The following is a 19,607-nucleotide window of genomic DNA, read 5'->3' on the forward strand; positions in this document are numbered from 1 at the left end:
GGGCTGCAGAGTGACCTGCCAGAGTCTGCCAGACTCTACTCGGTGCTGCTGCCACCTGTGCTGTGGCCGTCCTGCAGCCTCATCCCGTGACAGGGACAGGCAGGTGTGCGCTGCTCCCCAAATTCTGTGCAGCTCACTGGAAATGCACTGTATGGCTCTCTGGCGCATGTTCTCGCAGACAGATTTTCAACTTAACAGTTTTTGAAAACGTCACCCTTTAGAACTCTTAATATTGAGCATGTATCAAAGAGGATTTGTAAAATGCAGGTAAGGTGTACAAGAGCACAGAGCAGAGTCCACTGGTGGCCCAGGCAGTCGAAGGAGTCGTCATTTGGCTTCCCGTGAAGTCCCCTCTGAGCTTCCCTGTGCCCCGCCATGTGGCCCGCCACAGCCTACTGGAGACTGTTGTCACCCCCATGCTTGGTCTCCTCCTCCCAGCGTCCCACCACTGCCATGTGCTCCCTGGGCTGGAGTGCTGGCTGTGCGCTGGGGCCGGAGCAGACGTGCTGGGGCTTGCTCCCCCCTCCCGTCCAGTGCCATGCTCTGCAGGGCTGTGCAGCGCCATTGACGAGCCTCGCACTGACCCCCTCTTCTCCTGGCTCTTCCCACCTGGGGGCTCTCGGCATTTGCTGGTCACTGGAGGGCTACTGAGGGACCTCAGGGGTCTCTTCTGAGCATCTCCTACAATGGCAGAGCACAGCCACAAAATATTCCTATTGCCTGATTTATGGACTGTCCGTCTGTCTAAAGAGGAGCAAACCAAGAAATAGACACTAAGGGATTTATTGTGAGGACTTGCTCTCTCTGATGTGGGGCCAGCCAGGCAGGTTTGAGAGCCATAGAGCAGGTCTTCAGATGGTCGGGCCTCTAGATGGTCAGGCCTCTGGTGATCAGGACTCCAGCTGGACAGGCCTTTAGATGGACAGGCAGCCAGATGTTCATGACTTCAGGAAAGGCAGACTGGAGCTCCTGGGCACAGCCGCAGGCTCTGCCCACAGCAGGGTTTTGTCTTTCCGTGGGGCCTCAGTGCTGCGCGAGGCTGACTCACATGACCGCAGGCACAGCCAGCCCCCACTTCAGTCACATCTAAGAGGACTTCCTGTGACACCTAGGTTAGCCTTTGATTGGATAATGGGGGTGGCCTGGCCAGTTGACACATTTGAAGACCGTCCCACCAGGTGGGCTAAGTAGCAATCCAAGGTGCTTGTACCTGCCCTGGGAAGCAGGAAGGCTGGGCCCGGGAGGAGCGCTCAGCGGGGTGCAGCCTTCCACAGAGGACCCTGAGGAGTCGTGGGCAGCCCCTGCCCCAGGCGTAGGACAAGCAGTGGCCTTGCTGGAGCTGGGCTTCTCGTCTGAGGAGAGGAGCCCAGAGGCGGACATTGGCCTTTAAAGGTCCCCCGCTGGCTGCCGAGCAGAGGAGCAGGCAGAGCAGGGCCCAGGGGAGAAGCTGCGGTCTGTGGGTGTTGATGGGGTGCTGACAGTTCCAGGTGTATTGGGGAGGGGGAGCCACCAGCATCTGCAGATCCTGAGACAGTGGAGTTGCTCCATGGTCTGCCTGCAGTGAGCAGGACGGGAGCAGCCGTGAGGTCACACGTCTGCGTGGGCAGCTCAGCTTACCAGTCCTGCACCTTGAGCCAGTGTGTTGCTTCTGTGGTCACCACAGGACACGCTTGCAATACCAGTGAGGGAGGGGCTGGCCTTGAGCGGCCACTCTCAGCATCCCTCATCTTCTGCCCACAGAGGGCCAGTGACCGGCAAGGGCTTTTCTCTCAGCAAGAGGCACCTGCCCTTGAGGTGCAGCATGCTGACAGACCTTGAAAGCCGCGTCTTCAAAGAGAAAATGGCAGCCATCCTCACAGATTATCTTAACCGGGTTTTGCACACCGCAGAACGCTGTGTGCTAAAGCGAGGTCTGTCTTCTAAAATTGTTTGAAATTTTTTTAAATACAAAAAAGTATACGATCTTTAGTGGTAAGGAGCTTCTGGGAGTGATTTAACAAATCACACACCTGGGTGGCCTCTGCCCAGCCACCCCCAGGGCCACTGCCAGCAGCTGGGACTCCTTTCTTCCCAAAGGCCACTCTCCCCTGACTCCTAGCGCAGGTTGACTTAGCCTGCTTTTGACATGGATGTAAATGGAATCATGAGCATGTAGGATTTTGTTTCTCACTTCTTTACCTCAGTATTAAACTTGTAAAATTAGTTCCCGTTTTGCATTTGGCTTCTCCCGTTTGTCTGCAAATGCACAGTATAGTGCCCATTCACAGCCAGCAGGTATTTTGGGTCGCTTCCCTAACCAGACTGTTACAAGCAGTGCTCCCGTGTGCATTCTTGGAGTAATGGACAGTCCGGAAGTGGAATTGCTGAGCTGTGGGGAATGGATGACTTTAACATCCATGCACAGTGTATCCATCCACATCCTGCCTGCTGGACAGCAGAGATGGAGCTGTCCTCTCCAGCACCTGCCGAGGTCAGTCATTTGAATCTCAGCTGTGCCGCAGTACCGGCTGCCTCTGAAGCCGCACTTTCCTCCTTACCAGGAGATACAGTGGTTCTCCTGTGCTTTGGCCAACGAGATGTCCTCCTGCTGTGAAGTGCTCGGCCCTGGAGAGCAGGCTTTGTTTAAATCATTCTCAGATTCTTTTTATTACCTTTCAAAAAGGTCTCTTGCCCATTTTTTTTTTTGAAGAGCCGAAATGGGTTAGATGTGAGTTGTCCCCCATGTTAGAAATCTGGGGCGCCTCAAGGAATCCAGCACAAGCTCAGAAGTAGCTCCAACAGGCAAACTACTTTTAAAGATGGGCGAGCTACCAAAGAAAATCCAGCAAGCCAGCAGGCAGTCCCCTGTGGTTATGCCTAATGCCGCTCTGTCCCCTGCTCTGATAGGAGGAACCAGTGCTACAATCTACACGACTGGCTGATTTTAAATTTGGGAGGGCAAAGGGAAGGGCTACAGTTAAAATGGCTATGACTGGCTCTTACCTCCCAGTTAAGGCTGAATGCTGTATTCTGAGGCGGGAACACGGAACTTTCTCCTTCTCCCTAGTCCCCCTTTTTCTTTCCTACCTTTTGGTCTCATTTTCATGTTTGTCCTTGTGCCCTTTGGCATTGCCATCCATCCTAGACATGTTAACGTTTTGGGGTGGAAGTGACCCTCGGTAATGAGTTCGCCCCTGGTTAGTCGTTGAGATAGCTGTCCTGATGATCAGGAGCACGCGGTGAGGCCCTGCCCAGCTCCGTTGTAGCTGGTCTTCTTTCCAGGTCTTGATTAAAATCAGGTGGCCAGGGTGGAAGTGATGAGTCGCCAACTCCAGAGGGGGAGTCTGAGCAGCAGCTCATAATAATCATACCATAAAAAAAGACAGGTGCTCTTTACAAATGGTCACGTGTGGTTGAAGATAAGGAGACCTGCCAGGTGCAGTGGTGCAGGCCTGTAATCCCAGCAGCTCAGGAGGCTGAGGCAGGAGGATCTAGAGTTCAAAGCCAGCCTCAGCAAAAGCAAGGTGCTAAGCAACTCAGTGAGATCCCCTCTCTAAATAAAATGCAAAATAGGGCTGGGGATGTGGCTCAATGGTTGAGTGCAATCCCTGGTAACCTCCCCCCCCCCCCCCCCCCCCGGAAAAAAAGGAGTTCTGGGTCTTAAACTACAATGTTGATAATTTCATAGTTACCCCTTTCACTTAATTGGTCAGGGTTAATGCTGGAGTCAGCTATGTATCCAACCACCCTGTAGGTGACGATTGTTCTGTCACAGCAGGGGTTCTGCAAGACCCTAGCAGGCAACAGACACAAAGCCTTACCATAATACAAAAGGAAGTTAACAAGACCAAAAACATAGTGTATGATAGTTTAGAGTCAAGAAACATAATTTCTATACACTAATATTTATTGAGTATCTGTTTTACCTCCACAAAAACCGGTATCAACTTCGTTACATAAAGATCCTTTACAAATTTTACTTTCTTTTAAAACTCTTGTACAACCTTGAATATCTTTTTTGATTTACCCAAACCCTCACTTAGTTTTGTATTATATCGCTTGTTTATTTTTGAGATATTCCTTACAACAAAAACATCTCTTTTGAACATGATATTAAATGTGCTTAATGCTGGTCTACTTTGGAGCCTTCTTAGCATGGAGTAGGGTGACAGGCAGAAGCGCACTCAGGGGAGGCGGGGCTCTCGACCAATCTTATTTAAAGTGCTATACTTTTGAAGCTGATCTTTGCCTCTTTCTTTTTTATTAAATTTATTTTAATTAGGCATATATGACCGCAAGATGCATTTTGATTCTTGTACACCATTGCAACATGTCTTTCCCCTTCTCTGGCTGTACATGATGTGGTCTTACATGTGCCTAGGGCAATGATGTCCATCTCATTCCACCTTCTTTCCTGCCCCCCCCATGCCTCTATCTTAACTATCATTTTACAAAGTTCTCATATGTTGTTTCCTGAATCTATCTGAATGTCAGGTAACATAATACAACACTGTGTCTGAAAAATGAATCCAATAGAAAGGCTAAGAGTGCTCCTAACTTAAATCATTCTCGGATTCTTTTTATTACCTTTCAAAAATACATTTAAATGCCCATCCCTGTGTTAAGAGTAACACAAATTTGTGTGTGTTTATATATATAAAAACATGGGCTCCTGCTGAGGTATGCTGGGTTGCAGAGGGAGTCTATTGGGCACGGCGTGCGTGTGTGTGTGTGTGCGTGTGTGTGTGTGTTTTGATAACAGGTTACCTTTGTCCAGTTACAGAACATTAAAGACATAAATAAGTCCCCAGTTAAATTTGCTATTTCTGTGTAAATCTGAAGGAGATTTCCTTTACATCCCACTTTAGTTTGCAGAACTCCCTTGGGAAAGTGCTCTCCTAGGTTTTAGATGTGTACATGTTTAGGGTGCCTGGCAAAGCTGGCTCAATTCATGTTTTATAAATTTGTCCAGAAGAGAATGGATCCCCATTAATGCCTCTCTTTTAAGGGGTGTGTGGGTGTTTTCCTGGGGCAGGTTAACTCCTCCTTAAACAAAGTCTTGGTCACGTAGCATTGATCATCTTTCTCAGTGTCCCTCTGGCCCAAAGGGCCTCACTCACTTTTAACTCTCCCAGGAGAGCGGGCTTTGTTCCCTTTCACTGGGAGGCACTTGGAAAGGAAGTTGCTGCTCCCCAGGTGAGAATGTGCCTGTACATTTACTCCTGCACAACAGGTCCTACCCCAGGAAAGGGCTGGACAGTCTGGCTTATTCAAAAAACAAACTCTGTCCAGTATTTTGAACATGAAGGGTGCTATGTTTTGCTGAATGCTTTTTCTGTATCTATCAAGATGATCATATGGTTCTTATCTTTAAGTCTATTGGTGTGATGAATTACACTTACTGATTTCCATATGTTGAACCAACCTTACATCCCTGGAATGAACGCCGCTTGATTGTGGTGCATGATCTTTTGATATGTTTTTGTATTTGATTTGCCTGAATTTTATTGAGAATTTTTGCATCTATGTTCATTAGAGATATTGGTCTGAAGTTTTCTTTTTAATGTGTCTTTGCCTGGTTTTGGATGATATTGGCCTCATAGAATGAGTTTGGAAGTGCTCTTTTTCTATTTCCTGAAATAAATTGGAGAGTATTGGTATTAGTTCTTCTTTAAAGGTCGTGTAGAACTCTCTGTGTAACCATCCGGTCCTGGGCTTTTCTTCTTGGTTGGTGGGCTTCTGATGGCGTCTTCTATTTCGTTGCTTGAAATTTGCCACAGTCTGGCTGGGCACAAATGCCGCAGTCTGGCTGGGCACACAATCACGAGCCACCACACAGCTTGTAGATTCAAACAGCAACTCTTTATTCCTGAACTCACACCAGCCGTCTACAATCACGTTCTGGGGAAATCCACGTTCTCTGCCCAAATCCACCTCCACTGGGCTTCTATCTCTCGAAAAATACTCTGAATCCCATGAGAACTCAAGGGGAACTCAGGCAGCAGGATACGCCCTATTCCCAGCAGGAATAATCTTAAACCTTAAACCTGGAACCTAAACTGGGAACGCCCTAAACACGATTATCTTAAACTGGGAACACCCTAATCTGCCTTGGTCCTTGAGCAAGGTCACCTACATTCAATGTCACTGCAACATGTCAGCAACATGGGGTACGCTGGCAAGGAAATTGTCATACCTACTTGGCTAATGGCTCCCAGCATCTCCCCCCTTCTGATTAATTAAACAACAAGCAATGTGGCTTAAGGACCGTGCCTGGTAGGTTGTCCAATTCAACATATGATTCTTACCCGTCATCGGAAAACTGACCTTTAGGCGTCAGCCTCCTGTCTTAGGTTGATACCACTGCAATTGGATCATACCCATCACTGACTACAGGTCCAGGATATAGCCATTGGCCCCCAAATTTTAGACCATCACTAGCAGAAGGGAGGAGGATACAGAAATGCCACGACACCAAGCCAATTGACGGCTCCTTGGGAAAAATTGCATCATTGGTGACACCATCAGCAAAGATATGCCAGCACTACCACAATTAACATGGGGTGCACTGGCAAGGAAATAAAAATTGCATCACTGGTTAATCACTGTCGCAGATGTAAGAATGGCCAAGCTGGAGTTCTGGATATCAGCTGTTATGGATTTGAGTCAAATCATCTTCTTTTCGATCTGTAGAAATTGTTTAGTTAATCTCTCTGGAATCCAAATCGGCTGCTGTTCTTCCTGTGGAAACACACAAACAAAACCCCGACTCCAGACAATCACTGGGTCAGGACCTTTCCATTGTCCTGTTAGAATATCTTTCCAAAGTACTTTAGGCTTATGTACATTTTTTGGATACATATGCCTTTCTGCAGCACTAAGTCCTGATGAATCCAAATTTAAAAAGTTTAGAGTAAAAAGCGTTATTTTAAGTTTATCTTTGGGGGATATATACCTCTTTCCAATTCCCTCTTTTTGCTTTAATAAGTATATGTCTGTATCTAATAGTTGTCTTAGCTTTTTGCATTTTCTATCTGAAATACCTTACTTGACATTTTCAACCATTTTTTATCTTATTTCTATCTTCTAGTTTTTTTCTAAGGTTTGTATATTTACCCTTAGTTGCTTATTTTCCTCCTAGTTTTTTTTGTTTGTTTGTTTTCTATTTTGTGGGTTTAAAATTATTGTCTTCCTACATCTTTTTATCTTTCTACATCCTCTTTATCTTTTTTCTTTTTAACTTTCTATACTTCAGTCTTTAAAGTTTTTCACTTCAAATTTTTAATCTTCTTTATCTAAATATATTTTATCCTATTATCTTCCCATTTTTTTTAAGTAATGCCTTTACGATTAACTAAGCTTCTTTCCTCCATCATGAAGGCATTTTAACCACCTTCAATTTAACCTTTTAAAGCCTTTTAATTATCATCTATACTGTACTTTTAAATGTACTTTTTCACCACCTACAACTTCACTCTTTTAAACGAGGCTTAGATTTTGTTTAAATCGCTTCAATGTTAGTTTAAATGGCTGCCCTTCAACCAAAGGCTTTTTTTTTTAACTCCATTGAGAAGCTTTGTCTCAATCTGCCATGTACAAATACCTTTTTCTTCTTTCTTCCTTTCTCAAGCTTTTAAAGTAAGTATAGTTTCCTCAAAATCTTTTTAAATGGCATTTTACAACTTTTTACTTTACCACACAGAGATTATCTCATCTAGAAACATTTCTTTTTCCTTTAACCTTTTATATTAAAATATATTTCCACATCTTGAATCTTTTTCTATCTCTTTTTTAACCGTTAACACTTTTTATAAATTCACATTTTGAAACAACTCTTATAAACTTTCTGATTTAGACAAATTACTCCACTTTAATAAGATGAAAGACTTTCATGTTTTTTATGATACTATAATACTATGATTGAAACCCAACTGAAAATTTTTCTGCTCTTTGTATATAAATTACACATGATAGAATCTTAACACTTAGTAACCTTGTTTTAGCAAAGACACAGACACAAAGCAATATTAAACATTTTTCCATTTACCAATTTATGAAAACACACATAATGTTTAAATATATTAAGTCCTGATGAATCCAAATTTTAAAAGTTTAGAGTAAAAAGGGTTATTTTAAGTTTATCTATGGGGGATATATACCCCTTTCCAATTCCCTCTTTTTGCTTTAATAAGTATGTCGAAATTGATTTCTTTAAATTGTGTATATCATTCTGATTCAATTTGGGCAAATCCCAAGACTCTGGAAATTTGTCGATGCCTTCGATATTTTTCTATTTAAGTGGAGTACAGTTTTTCAAGTTAACTTCTAATTGTCTTCTGTATTTCTGTGGTGTCTGTTGTGATATTTCCTTTTTCATCACGTGTGTTAGTAATTTGAGTTTCTCCTCCTCTTCATTAGCATGGCTAAGGGTTTCTCAATTTTATTTGTTTTTTCAAAAATAACAGGAACATGTCTCAACATTATAAAAGCTGTCTATGCTAAACCCCAACATCATTCTAAATGGAGAAAAATTGAAAAATATTCCCTCTAAAAACTGGAACAAGACAGGGATGCTCTTTCACCTCTTCTATTTAACATAGTTCTTGAAAGCTTAGGAGAGCACTTTACCATTTGGGAGCAATTAGACAGATGAAATAAATTAAAGAGATGCAGATAGGAAAGAAGAACTCAAATTAGCACTATTTGCTGGCAATATGATTCTATACCTAGAAGACCCAAAAAATTCCACCAGAAAACTTCTACAACTAATAAATGAATTCAGTAAAGCAGCAGGATATAAAATCAACACTGATAAATCCAAAGCACTTCTGCACATCAGTGACAGATCTTCTGAAAGGGAAACGAGGAACACTATCTCATTTAGAATAGCCTCAAAAAAAAAAAATAAAATACTTGTGAATCAACTTAACGAAAGAGGTGAAAGGATCTCTACAATGAAAACTACAGAACCCTAAAGAAAGAAATCAAAGAAGACCTTAGAAGATGGAAAGATCTGCCTTCTTCTTGGAGAGGCAGAATTAATATTGTCAAAATGACCATACTACCAAAAACACTATACAGATTTAATGCAATCACAATCAAGACCCCAATGACATTCCTCATAGAAATAGAAAAAGCAGTCATGAAATTCATCTGGAAAAATAAGAGACCCAGAATAGCTAAAGCCATCCTTAGCATGAAGAGTGAAGCAGGTGGCATCGCTATACTAGACCTTAGACTATACTACAGAGCAATAGTAACAAAAACAGCATAGTATTGGCACCAAAATAGGGTTATAGACCAATGGTACAGAATAGAGGACACAGAGACAAGCCAACATAACTACACATATCTTATCTTAGACAAAGGTGCCAAAAACCTACATTGGAGAAAAGATGGCCTCTTCAACAAATGGTGCTGGGAAAACTGGAAGTCCATATGCAACAAAATGAAAGTAAACCCCTATCTCTCACCATGCACAAAACTCAATTCAAAGTGGATCAAGGACCTAGGAATTAAACCAGAGACATTGTGCCTATTAGAAGAAAAAGTAGGCCCTAATCTTCATGAAGTTGGATTAGGACCTGATTTCCACAATAAGTCTCCTTTAGTATAAGAATTACAATCAAGAATCAATAAATGGGATGGATTAAAATTGAAAAGCTTCTCAGCAAAAGAAACAATCAGTAAGGTGAATAGAAAGCCTTCATTTTGGGAGCAAATTTTTACCACACACACCAGATAGAGCACTAATCTCTAGGGTGTATAAAGAACTCAAAAATCTTAACACCAAAAAACCAAATAACCCAATCAATAAATGGGCTAAGGAACTTAACAGACACCTCTCAGAAGAGGATATACAGTCAGTCAACAAATATATGAAAATATGTTCAACATCTCTAGCAATTAGAGAAATGCAAATCAGAACTACTCTAAGATTTTCATCTTACTTCAGTCAGATAGATGGCAGCTATTAAGAAGGCAACAATAAATGTTGGCGAGGATGTGGGAAAAAGGCACACTCATACATTGCTGGTGGGACTGTCAATTGGTACAACCAGTATGGAAAGCAGTATGGAGATTCCTCAGAAAATTGGGAATGGAACCACCATTTGACCCAGCTATCCCTCTCCTTGGTTTATACCCGAAGGACTTAAAATCAGCATACTATTAGTGACATAGTCACATCAATGTTTATAACAGCCCAATTCACGATAGCTAGACTGTGGAACCAACCTAGGTGTCTCCCAATAGATGAATGGATAAATAAAATGTGGTATATATATATTCAATGGAATATTACTCAGCTTTAAAGAAGAGTGAAATTATGGTATTTGCCAGTAAATGGTTGGAGTTGGAGAATATCATGCTAAGCGAAATAAGCCAATCCCACAAAACCAAAGGCTGAATGTTTTCTCTAATGTGGATGCTAATTCTCAGTCAGGCGGGGGTGGGGGGCACTAGGGAAGAATAGCGTTACCTTAGATTAGGTAGTGAGAAGTGATGGGTGGTAAGGGGAGGGGATGTGGGGATAGGAGAGATAGAGAATGAAACACACATTATTGTTGTATGTATATATGTGACTACATGACCAATATACTTCAACATGTATGCTCAGAAAAATGAGAAATTACCCCATTTATGTATGATATATCAACATGCATAAATGCATTCTACTGTCATATGAGTAATTAAAACAAAAAATTTAAAAAAATATACAAACAACAAAAGTGTTGGCGAAGATATAGGGGAAAAGTCACACTCGTACACTGCTGGTGGGACTGCAAATTGGTGCAAGCAGTATGGAAAGCAGTATGGAGATCCCTTGGAAAACTGGGAATGGAACCACCATTTGACCCAGCTATTCCACTCCTCAGTCTGTACCGAAAGAACTTAAAAACAGTGTCCCACAGGGACACAGCCACATCAGTGTTTATAGAAGAACAATTCACAATAGCTAAACTGTAGAACCAACATAGATGCCCGTCAGTAGATGAAGGGATAAAGAAAATGTGGCATATATACACAATGGGATATATTACTCAGCAATAAAAGAGAATAAAACCATGGCATATGCAGGTAAATGGATGGAGTTGGAGAATATAATGCTAAGTGAAGTTAGCCAATCCCCCAAAACCAAGCATGAATGTTTTCTCTGATATAAGGAGGCTGATTCATAATGGGATTGAGGGTGGAGCAAGGGAGGGAGGATTAGACAAACTCTAAATAGAACAAAGGGGAGGGAGGGGAAGGGAGAGGACATGGGGGTAGCAGAGATGGTGCAGTAAGATGGACATCATTACCATAAGTACATCTATGAAGACAGGGATGGTGTGACTCTAATTTGTGTACAACCAGAGAAATGAAGAGGTGGGCTCTGTATGTGTAATATGAATTATAATGCATTCTGCTGTCATGTATGACAAATAAGAATTTTAAAAAAAACCTGTGTCTTCCCCCACCCCACCCCCAATCGGGCTTCATTGAGGGGGTTGGAGCACAGGGATATTTTAGTGGGTTCCCCGCTGTCATTTGTAACCAGAGGTTCCTCTGGCCCCTTTTCTTACCCTAGGCATATTGGTATCCAATGGAGGAGCCCTTTCTATCATTTTCTTTAGGTTTCCTTGAGGATCCCTTTGCATAGGTGCCAACAAAACACAGGTGGACTTTTATTTCCGTCCCTCCCAGGCATTGTATACCATAAAGGCATTGTCAACTAGTGGTGAGGGGTTAGTTTTCCCCTCTGTCCAGTGAAGGTCACATCGACCTTACAGAGATTGTTAGGGGCCGCTCTCTACAGAAACGAGCATGGCCCTGACATAGATGCCTGCATACGGCCCCGGTAGTTTACTTCTGGGGGCAACAGGCAAAACACTTTCCCGACCTTTCCAGAAGTATCCCTGACCAAATGCGCCAATCAGCCAGATCTTAAAAGGGGAGACCCTTTTTGTCCCCAGGTTACAACCTAATAGTGCTGGAACCCTTTGCTGTGTCCTCTGTGACTAACAGCTTTCAGGCCCTAAATAAGATAGGATAGTTAACCTTCAGGTGGTCAGGGTGATGGGCCCCAGTCAAGGTTTTTCCCAAATGTAAAGGCCATCCTGTGAGGTCAGACATTCCAGTCCACTCCTCTGTCCCAGAGCAGTGGGGAAATGCAAGTGGGAGTGGACCCGGATGGAGGTTACAGAAAAATTCAGCCTCAAGGACTGAAAGGGCACGGTCAATTAGAAAGTCATGGCTGGGCACAATCAGGAGCCACTTGTCAAAAGAAACTAACTTTATTTTTAGAACCACACACGCCAAACAAACAGCCTCTCAGGAAAAACCCTCAGAGCCTCAACTGCCACCACCGGCTTTCCCCAAGCCTCTCTCTCCCACACAAGCTTCTCTCCACCTCCCACAATCCTCCTGCTCTTGAGGCCGATTGGCTGGGTCACGTGGGTGGAGCCAAAAAAGTCCCCCAATGAGCAGCTCCGTGGTCTGAAAGGGCAGGGAAACAGCCCAGTGAGCATCACCGCAGAGGAGCCAATCAGCTAGATGTTGCTGGGGCCGAGGAGCCAATCAGCTAGATGTTGCTGGGGCCGAGGAGCCAATCAGCTAGATGTTGCTGGGGCAGCTGTGAGCCAATCATCAGCCAGCAGCTGGAAGTTTGCTGGCAGCTGGAAGTTTGCTGGGGCCCCTTCGGCTGTGGCTCTCAACATCTCCCCCTCTCTGTTTAAACAACAAGCATGTGGCTTAGGGACCGTGCCTGCCTTAGGTTGTCCAATAGTACATATGGTCCTTAGGTTGGTACCATTGCAATTGGATCTTACCCGTCACTGACTACCGGTCCAGTATACAGCCACACCTGTGGAGAGGTCTTTGTACCAGCGGGGGGGTGAGGTTCTTTGCCTCACCTCTGTTGGCCCCCAAATTTTAGCTGGACGATCATGACAAGCAGAAGGGAGGAAGATACAGCAAGCCAATTGACGGCTCCTTTTGGAAAAATTGTACCACCAATGACATCATCAGCAAAAATACCCCAACACTACCACAAGTCGCTGCACCAACAGATAGTTCACAATGCATACAGGTGAGCTCACAATGTGTCCAGGCAAGTTCTGCAAGCAGTTCAGTGATGGCTATTGTAGAAGCTGTAGATTGGTTTTATCTTTGACTTCACCAGCACTGGGATGAAGATAGGAATTCTGGCAATAATGGCTAAAGAAAAAATTATGTAACATTCCAGAAGGCACTAAAAGAAAACAATTTTCTTAACAATTTACATTGTCTTCACCGGCACTGGGATGAAGATAGGAATTCTGGCAATAATGGCTAAAGAAAAAATTATGTAACATTACAGAAGGCACTAAAAGAAAACAATTTTCTTAACAATTTACATTGTCTTCACCGGCACTGGGATGAAGATAGGAATTCTGGCAATAATGGCTAAAGAAAAAATTATGTAACATTACAGAAGGCACTAAAAGAAAACAATTTTCTTAACATTTTACATTATCTTTAAGAGAATTATTAAATATAATGAAAAGGAAAGGTGAAAGTAAACAAACAGATCTGTTAACCTTCTTTTTTGTTTACATATTAAAACAATCCTCAACAGTTGTTTACCCAATTTAAATTAAACCATATAAATCACGTGAAAAAAAAATTTGGATCCATTTTATCATGAGTGCTCATCATATATGATATATGGACATACGTACATTCAAACATATAACACAAAACACAAGTGTGCACACATAATATAATACATACAACACATAACATTATAGTAAAGGCCTTATAACTTTTTACAGGTGAAATCTCCATTGCAATGTTTAAAAACTCTATAGTCAAAAAATAGAACTGATCAGCAAAACATTAACCTAGGTCTGTATGAGCTCAAAAAACAAAATAGAACTTCATGATATGGCAAAGGGCAATAATAAAATAGATATTGAAAAAAGCATCCTGGTTCTGTTGCAGATGTAAGAATAGCCAAACTGGAGTTTTGGATATCAGTTGTTATGGATTTGAGCCAAATCATCTTCTTTTTGGTCTGTAGAAATCGCTTTAGTTAATCTTTCTGGAATCCAAATCAGCTGCTGTTCTCCCTGTGGAAACAAATAAACAGACCCACGACTCCAGACAATCACTGGGTCAGGACCTTGGTTAATCTCTCTGGAATCCAAATCGGCTGCTGTTCTCCCTGTGGAAACACACAAACAGACCCCCGACTCCAGACAATTACTGGGTCAGGACCTTTCCATTGTCCTGTTAGAATATCCTTCCAAAGTACCTTGGGCTTATGCACATTTTTTGGACACATATGCCTTTCCGCAGCACTAAGTCCTGATGAATCCAAATTTAAAAAGTTTAGAGTAAAAAGGGTTATTTTAAGTTTATCTTTGGGGAATATATACCCCTTCCCAATTCCTTCTTTTTGCTTTAATAAGTACATTTTAATAGTTTGATGAGATCTTTCAACTATGCCTTGTCCCTGTGGATTGTATGGGATTCCTGTTATATGAGTAATGCCAAATGTTGAGCAAAATTGTTTAAAAGAGGTAGAAGTATAACCAGGGGCATTATCTGTTTTTAACTGTTTTGGAACACCCACAGTGGCAAAATTTTGTAAGCAATGAGCTATAACATCTTTAGTTTTTTCTCCGGCATGAAGGGAGCCCATCAAAAATCCAGAAGAAGTATCAACTGTAACATGCAAATATTTTAATTTTCCAAATTCTGGCAAGTGTGTGACGTCCATCTGCCAAATATGGTTAGGTATCAATCCTCTAGGATTGACTCCAAGATTAACTTGTGGTAAAAAGGTCACACAATTTTGACATTGTTTTATTATTTGTCTAGCTTGTTCCTTAGTTATTTTAAAACGCTTTGTAAAGTATTAGCATTGACATGGAACTTTTTATGAAAATTTATAGCTTCTTCTAGTGTAGAGAAAATATGTATGTCATGTGTAGTTTTATCTGCTAAATCATTGCCCAAACTAAGGGCTCCAGGCAATCCTGTATGTGCTCTGATATGTCCTATAAAGAATGGATCTTTTCTGTCCCAGATTAGACTTTGTATAGTGGAAAGCAAAGAGAAAACAGTAGAAGAAGGGGAAATCCTACCAGCATCTTCAAGAGATACTATAGCATTAACTACATACTGACTATCAGAAAATAAATTAAATACAGAATCTTTAAACATCACAAAAGCTTGTAAAACTGCATTAAGCTCTACCTTTTGAGCTGCTTGTTTGGGTACTAAAAATGTAAAAGTTTGATCAGGGGTAACTACTGCTGCTGTACCATTATTTGACCCATCAGTGAATATATTTGGAGCATTCATGATACGTGTTTTTCTTGTCATTTTTGGAAAAATTACAGGATGCAATGACCAAAAAGACAATAAAGGATTAGATGGTAAGTGGTTATCAAATGAAACATTAGATTTGCACATGATTATTGCCCAAGTATTTAACTCATTAGCTAACTCATCAATTTGATTCATAGTATATGGAGTAATAATTTTATTGGGAGAAATTCCAAACACTCCCTTTGCTGCTTTTATTCCTTTGAGTATTAATTGTCCTACAGCCTCAGGATACCTAGTAAGAATAGTGTTAGGAGAATAAGATAAATGTATCCACAATAATGGACCTTCTTGCCAAAATACTCCTGTAGGAATATTTTTTGTTGGTAGTACAATAAATAATAAAGGCAAACTTATATCAATTCTATCCAAATGCATATTTTCCATATATGTTTCAATGATTTTTAATGCCTTTCTTGCTTCAGGCGTTAACATTCGGGGTGAATTTGGATCTGATGGACCTTTTAGGATATCAAATAAAGGTCCCAACTCTCCTGTTGGTATACCTAAATAAGGCCTTATCCAATTTATGTCTCCTAATAACTTTTGAAAGTCATTAAGCGATTTGAGTTGATCTACTCGTATTTGAATTTTTGGTGGACGGACCATGGTTGAGGATAATAGAACTCCTAAATAATTAATTGGAAAATTTAATTGTACTTTATCTATTGCTATCTCTAGATTATAATTTTTAATAAGTTTGTAAGTGTGGCATAACATTCTAGCAATGTGTTTTTATCTTTGTGTGCTAATAATACATAATCCATATAGTGAAATATTTGTAGTTCAGGATTTTGATTTCTAAGTGGCTGGATTACTTTGTTAACATAAATTTGACACATAGTTGGGCTGTTAGCCATCCCTTGAGGGAGTACTTTCCATTCATATCTCTGATCAGGACCTTCATGATTCAGTGCAGGGATAGTAAATGCAAAACTTGGACTATCCTCAGGATGAATTGGAATTGAAAAAAAACAATCTTTAATATCTATAACTAAAACATACCAGGTTTTTGGCAAAGCAGACAACTGAGGAATCCCTGATTGAGCAGGTCCCATAATAATCATCTCATTATTAATGGCTCTTAAATCTTGCAATAATCTCCATTTACCAGATTTCTTTTTGATGACAAAAATGGGAGTATTATGGGGAGATACGGAAGGTTGTATATGTCCCTCCGCTAATTGTTGTTTGACCAGGTCATGGGCTGCTTGTATCTTTTCTTTAGTCAGGGGCCACTGAGGAACCCATACTGGTCTTTCTGATTTCCAAGTAATTTTTATTGTCTCAGTGGCCCTTTCTGAAAATCCAACCCATGTATTTCTGTTCCTTGATCTATTTGTATTGGTGCTGCTATACCTTGTTCTTGTTTTTCTAATCTTTTTCCTTTCCTAAAACCTTGTCTAGTCATAATAGTGGGTGCATTTTGGTTGATGTTATTTGTTAATGTCAAACCTAATTGATCTAGGACATCTCGTCCCCATAAATTTACGGGAAGATGATCCAATACATATGGCTGTATAGTTCCTTCACATCCATCAGGATCCTTCCAATCTAATACCATTGCACTTCTATGGGGATTAGTTGCCACTCCTAGGCCTCGAAGCGTTTGAGTGGCTTGTTGTAATGGCCAATGTTTTGGCCATTCTTGACGAGAGATGATGCTAAGGTCTGCACCTGTATCCAGTAGTCCATTAAATTCATGTCCTTGAATATTTAGTTTTAGCATGGGGCGAGAATCTAAATTTAAAGAAAGCATAGCCTAATCTACACCTGTGGAGCCTAATCCCTTGGAACCTCTTTCTACAGTACGACTGGAAAATTTATCATGTAGGCTGGGTATTATTAATAACTGTGCTATTCTATCTCCTGGTAAAATTACTGATATACCCTTTGGAGAACTGGCTATAATTTTTATTTCACCTTCATAATCGGGATCAATTACCCCAGGACTTATCATAAGTCCTTTTAGAGTAGAAGAGCTGCGTCCCAATAATAAGCCTACTGTTCCTTGGGGAAGAGGTCCTTTCACCCCTGTGGGAATGATTTGAACTCCCATCTCTGGAGTTAGTACTGCTCTGGCGGAGGCACAGATGTCCAACCCTGCGCTCCCTCTGGTTTGTCTGATGAGGGATCTGATGGACAATGTGTCCTGGGCACTACCCTGATGGGGTTGCTGGGTTCCTCCAGTGCTCCGTATATTTGTGGTTTTGGGCCCCGGAGCATTGGGCCCCCCTGTCCATTTTTTGGCAATGGAGCCCGATGCCTTTCTCCATGATATCGTGGATAAACACTTGGTCCTTGTTCGTTTTTTGATAATGGAGTACCCTCTATGGTGGTTTGAGAACGGCATTCGTTAGCCCAATGTCTCCCTCTACGGCATCGTGGGCAAATACCTGGTATTCTACTCCTTTGATACCTAGTTTTGTTAAACCCTCCTCCAATGGGGCAATTCCTTTTAAAATGTCCTGTTTGTTCACAATTGTAACATGTTCTTGGCCTGGCATCTAAAGCCTGTTTTACTGCAGCTGCCACAATTTGCCCTTGTTCATTAATGTCTCTGGCATCTAAAGCCTGTTTTACTGCAGCTGCCACGACTTGCTCTTGTTCATTAATGTCTCTACATAATTTAATATATGTGTTTAAATCTTCATGTTTCCATGGTCTAATGATATCTCTGCACCAACGATTCGCTTGCTCATAAGCCAGGTGTTTTAGTAATGGCATTGCTTGTTCTGTATTCCCAAAAACTCTGGTAGCTGTTTGAATAAGCCTATCTACAAATTCAGCATAAGGTTCATTAGCTCCTTGTATTACCTTAGATAATTGACCTTGTAAACCTCCATGTCCTTGTAAAGTCTTCCATGCCTTAATTGCATCTGCAGCAATTTGTGCGTATACACCAGGATCATATGCAATTTGTTGCTGCTGATCCTCATAAGGTCCCTTTCCTAACAACATATCTAGATTTCTCTGAGGATAACCAGCTGCTGCATTTCGCCTAGCCGTCTCCTTGCAAAATTCCTCATTGGCAACCTTCCATAACAGGTATTGTCCTCCATTTAGCACAGCTTTACACATATTAGCCCAATCTGCTGGCATCATGTTCAAGTTGTTAATGGATTCGACCATGCTTACAGTGAAGGGTGCTTGAGGACCATAGGTTGTTACAGCCTCTTTTAGCTGCTTCACTGTTTTGAAATTTAAAACTTGGTAAAATCGCTGCCCTCCTGCCTCAAATACAGGGCATGTTAATATTTGAGATCTTGTCTCAGGATCCCAACTATCAACTGCGGGGGTTGGGGGCCTCCCAGCATATGGAGGTGGCGCTGTTGGTTGGACACTTACGCCCTCTGGTGATAGAAAGGTGTTAGTAGCAGTCTCCTGTAGAGGTGGTGCTGTTGGTTGGACACTTACACCCTCTGGTGATAGAAAGGTGTTAGTAGCAGTCTCCTGTTGTAACTTTCCCCCTGATGGCTTTTTCTGTTTTACACTTTCTTTCTCTGTCTGACTAGCTTGAGAGGCCTTCTCTTTTACTTGAATCTTTTCCTCTGTATGACTAACTTGAGAGACCTTCTCTTTTACTTGAATCATTATGTCTTCTCCTTCCTCTACCATTGTCTGAACTGAAGGCTTTGGACTAAGCAAACAAGATATGAACGTCCACAATGGCAATGTGCCAACTGGCAGAGTCCCTGGGCTTTGCTTTTCTATTCTTTTTAAATCTTCACCATGATGGTTCCATTGTGATAGATTTAACAACTCCTCCTTAAAAAGCCATGGGCTACATTTCTGTATTGTATCGACGTATGCCCTGACTGCTCTTGATTTTACTGAGATGCCTCCTTCCTCTAACAATTTACTTAACACTCTTTCAGTTTGTTTTTTACTAATTTCTGATCCCGTATTTCTACTATAATACAACCCAACAAGATGACGCCAAACAAAACCGAGACAGAATGAAACAAAAAGGGAACAACAAAAAGTCATTATAATAGCCTCCTGACATGTGCATCCGTCCTTTCTCCCTATCTGTTCCTCAGATGTGAGTGGTTTTTCTTCCATCTCACACATCTCCAGGGACAGGCAACTTAAAACAAAAGTGAAACAAAATGAAAGAAGAATCTTAAAATGGCTCCCCATCCTCTCGCCCTGCCCTCAGGGGCGAGCAGTTCACTTACCCTCAGTCGCTCCCCGTGCAAGCCACCAAATGCCGCAGTCTGGCTGGGCACAATCAGGAGCCACTTGTCAAAAGAAACTAACTTTACTTT

General features: G+C 41.8%; 1 protein-coding gene across 9 annotated transcripts in view; it reads left to right on the plus strand.

Moving 5' to 3' along the window:
- Hdac4 (histone deacetylase 4) overlaps window positions 1-19,607 on the plus strand; it is a 270,631-nt gene that overhangs the window by 161,404 nt on the left and 89,620 nt on the right. The gene's annotated exons all lie outside the window — the stretch shown is intronic.

This window comes from Marmota monax, unplaced genomic scaffold (genome assembly GCF_021218885.2).
Source record: "Marmota monax isolate L192 unplaced genomic scaffold, Marmota_monax_Labrador192_F-V1.1 WCK01_AAM20220418_F8-fsc00230, whole genome shotgun sequence".
Taxonomy (NCBI): domain Eukaryota; kingdom Metazoa; phylum Chordata; class Mammalia; order Rodentia; family Sciuridae; genus Marmota; species Marmota monax.